Source organism: Rutidosis leptorrhynchoides, chromosome 3 (genome assembly GCF_046630445.1).
Source record: "Rutidosis leptorrhynchoides isolate AG116_Rl617_1_P2 chromosome 3, CSIRO_AGI_Rlap_v1, whole genome shotgun sequence".
Classification (NCBI taxonomy): Eukaryota; Viridiplantae; Streptophyta; class Magnoliopsida; order Asterales; family Asteraceae; genus Rutidosis; species Rutidosis leptorrhynchoides.
In genome coordinates, this window is record NC_092335.1 from 362,418,816 (window position 1) to 362,423,681 (window position 4,866).

The following is a 4,866-nucleotide window of genomic DNA, read 5'->3' on the forward strand; positions in this document are numbered from 1 at the left end:
GATTTATTATATAGTTAAATATATAATACATTAACTAAATAATAAAAGTGATACAAAGTTTATATACTTAGTTAAATTATGTCAAATTATATAAATTAATAATATATTATTTATTTAAGCGTACATTGTTGACTAAAAATTACTATTCGGTCAATATTTAATTGTATATAACAACCCTTAATACATATAGTCAGACATATAACCCTAGGGTTAATTCAGTAAATTTAGAAGTCGAAAAGTGAGGGTTGTTACACCTCGCCCCACATTTTTGGAGGTAGTTTGGAGTAAGCAAGCATTGTTCGAGATACCTCGCACAACGTACGATTATGTCGTTTGACTACTCCATTCTGTTGTAGGGTTCGTGCAGCAGAGAACTGATGTTCAATGCCTTGGTCTTTCAAATAACTATCAAGCAGGTCATTCTTAAACTCCGTCCCATTATCAGTTCGAATACTCTTAACATGTTTGTTAAAAGAGCGTTGAGTCTTTTTAATGAACTCAATGATAATGGCGGGGGTTTCTGACTTAGTCCGCAGAAGGAAAATCCATGTAAATCGGGTATCGTCATCAACAATGACAAGCACATGTTTTCGGCCCCCGAGGCTAGAAATCCTCATGGGTCCACATAAGTCCATATGCAATAATTGCAAGGACGATGAAGTACTGGGGTTTTGCTTAAGCGGATGATTAGTCCATTTCAGCTTACCCATCACACATGATGGACACACATGATGCTTATCATATTGAAATCTTGGAATAGCATCAAGTAAGTCTTTAGAGACTAATCGATTAATACCCTTGTAATTCAGGTGTGACATCCGGTGATGCCATAACCATGAATTCTCCTTTGTTGAACGAGTAACTAAACACATAGTTTCATGTGATGGTGCATCATTGAGGTCAATAGTATAAAGTGAAGCACAACGTTTACCAACAAGGGGATCATTTCCATCGGTGGATTGCACCGAGCATTGATGACGTTCAAACAAAACCTTGAGATCTCCGTCACAAAATTGGCTGACACTAAATAAACTGCACCCCAAACCCTCAACATATGAGACCCGTTTGATCGTTATGCCATTTTTCACAAAATTTCCATAACCCGTTATTGCTGCAATCTCATCATTTCCAAATGTAACCGTTCCTAGGAATTTGTCAACGAAATTGACAAGCAAGGATTTATCGCCCGTCATGTGTCGAGAACAACCAGAATCGATATACCAAACACAGACGTCGAAACCCTGTAAACGTTAATTTCCTAGAGTTTAGGTACCCAAAGTTTCTTGGGTCCTCTACGGTTAGTATTAACAACAAACTTTAGATCAACAATGAGATAATCACGTAAAGCAACATGCAATTTAGACAATAAAGCATCATTTAAAAACACATTACATGAAGCATCATACGCAATATCAAGTTTTACATCATCATCAAAAGTCTTAACTCACAACTTATTCAATGCAGATGTTTTGTTAACAGACGAAAATTGAAATACATGTGATGACTTCCTAGGTCGACTAGCAGATTGCTTTGGTTTGTTTGCTACTTTCTTAGTCGTAGACTTAGGAACCCATACAGACTTGTAAGTCAAATTTAGATTATGACCTGTGACACGGAAAATACCTCTGTTAGTTAGACGTCCAAACTTTTCTATTGACACATGAGATGTTTGATTTTGCAAAATTTCTGTAACGACCCGACTTTTTCGACTTTTGATTATATTTATTTCTTTCACGAAACTGCGTATTTGAGCGTACTGTGATAGATTATATTCTGGGGTTATTAATTATGTTAACTATTTTCGTTAATGCCTTACAACGTGATATTAAGTGCTTAACATGATCCTTGAATGCATTTACGACCGTTAGTGTCACTTACCATTTAAAACGAGTTACGTACTTGGTACACATTAAACTTTAGTCATAATTGGAATATTATGACTATGTAAACATAATTGTTATTTATTTATTACAATTACCTAGCTTTATGGATCCTTAATTATGCTTAGTGGTTACTAATGCTTACTAGTTAGTTTTAATGGACCTAATACCTTAATGGACCTAGTTAATTAAAGGCCCAACTTACTTAACATAATGGGCTCCCTTAATGGACTAGTTAATGGACTAATTTAGCCCATTAAGTATAAGATAAAGTCCATTAGTAGATTAGATAAGATTAAGCATGCTAGTGTACCATTTCCTTACATGTTTTAACACCTTATGCCATGCCACCCAACATGTATAACCACCACCATGTACCACCATCCAATAGCAAGAAAATGGTCCCCCCCACCCCACCCTTGCAACTGTCGGCCTACATGGCACCACCCAAAACCACCATTTCATTTTAACTCACTCATTTTCATTTCAAAAATACACACTACTTTTCTCTCAAATTTCTCTCTACTTTTCTCTCAACTTTTCTTGAAGAACTTGAAGGTTTTTAACTCTTTTTCTTTCCTTTTTCTTCTTCAAAACCGTAGCACATCATCATCATTCTTTATTTTTGGATTTTAGTTTTTATAACTTCAATCCTCATCTTATCTTGCAACCTTTGATCACCTTTATGATAAAGAAGCAAGAACAAGGATCAAAGCTTTGTAGCTTTTGATTCTACATGAAACTTGTAACAAATTTAAGGATCAAATGCTTTAAGATCCTCTTTATGTTCAAGTATTGAAATTTTAAAGTTCATTTCATGAAGATTCAAGTTTGTAAGTTGATATCTTTTTATATAAAGGATCCTTTGATAGTGCTCCAAATGAACATATATTTAGTCGCAATATCATCCCAATATGTAAAGTTTTCAGTTGCAATTGTTCTATTTTCAAGTAATATTCGTTTAAATAAATAAGTGCGAAGACAAAAGGCGAAAACGAAGAATTGAAGAAAAAGTGCCACTAAAGCTGAAAAAAGTGTCACTAAAGCCATAGTGCACTCAAAAGTGCCACTAAATGTGAGTTAAAAGACTTGCACGGATTTTGGAAGTTAAGTAAAATTATTTTTTAGCAACTTACAAATTGCGGAACGCAAAGTACAAGATATCTGCGCGTACGAAAAGACGTTCTAAAATCCGGAACCGGTACCCGAGCCAACTATCAATGCCCTACTCAACGGACCAAAAATTACAAGTCTACTATGCACAAGAATATAATATAATATATATATAATTATATAAATTATATATATATATATATATATATATATTATATATTTATTAATTATGTCGACAAGCAAGTGGCCAAACAAATGTGAGCTGGATCCAGTGGCCATGCGATCGCATGGCCTGGATGCCTATAACTCATGCGATCGCATGGCATGAAAAGTCAGGCCAGGTCCTATAAATATCCAGCTTATTCGACGAGTTAAACACAAAAAAAAAATATATATTACTCCCTCTGTTTAAGTATGATATATATATATATATATATATATATATATATATATATATATATATATATATATATATATATATATATATATATATATATATATATATAGTATAGGTTAGTTTTATATTAGATTAGTTTGGGTTATGTAAAAGTTATTTTACGGGTTTTGAAGTCGAAGCTCTATCCATGTAACACTACGCGATAAATAATCAATGTAAGCTATGTTTTCTTTTTTAAATTAATGTCTCGTACTTAAGTTATTATTATGCTTATTTGAGCCAAAGTAATCGTGATGTTGGGCTAAATATTAAGATGGGGTAATTGGGCTTTGTACCATAATTGGGGTTTGGACAAGAGAACGACACTTGTGAAAATTAGACTATGGGCTATTAATGGGCTTTATATTAAATTAACGATACCTCGTTAATTTAATATAAAGGTTACAATTTGATGTATCTATATATAACCACATACGCTTAATCGGATACGATGAGCGGGATATTTATAAATACGAATTATTGTTCATTTGACCGGATACGGGGATGGATTAATAGTCAATGAACTCATTAAAATAGGGGTGGATTACATTCAAGGGCAATTGGTGTAATTGTTAACAAAGTATTAAAAACTTGGATTACACACAGTCGATAACCTGGTGTATTCATTAAACAAAGTATTAAGACCTTGTTACAGTTCGAATTCCTAATTAGTTGGAATATTTGACTTCGGGTATAAGGTTAAATTTGCCAAGCATTTTATAATTATGACCGATGAACTATTATGGACAAAAACCAGATAGGTTTCAATTACATCCAGGACAAAGGACAAATATGTAGTGACCCGAACTTTTTCATGTTTATATATATTAATTGAGATTGATATTTACATGATTAAATGTTTCCAACATGTTAAGCAATCAAACTTGTTAAGACTTGATTAATTGAAATATGTTTCATATAGACAATTGACCACCCAAGTTGACCGGCGATTCACGAACGTTAAAACTTGTAAAAATGACATGACGATATATATATGGATATACATATGGTTAACATGAGATTATGATAAGTAAGTATCTCCATAAGTATATTAACAATGAGTTATATACATATAAACAAGACTACTAACTTAAGGATTTCGAAACGAGACATATATGTAACGATTATCGTTGTAACGACATTTAAATGTATATATATCATATTAAGATATATTAATATATCATAATATCATGATAATATAATAATTTAACATCTCATTAGATATAATAAACAATGGGTTAACAACATTAATTGAGATCGTTAACTTAAAGGTTTCAAAACAACACTTACATGTAACGACTAACGATGACTTAACGACTTAGTTAAAATGTATATACATGTAGTGTATTAGATGTATTAAAATACTTTTGGAAGACTTCAAGACATATATCAAAACACTCATACTTAACGAAAATGGTTACAGTTACTTTCCCATTC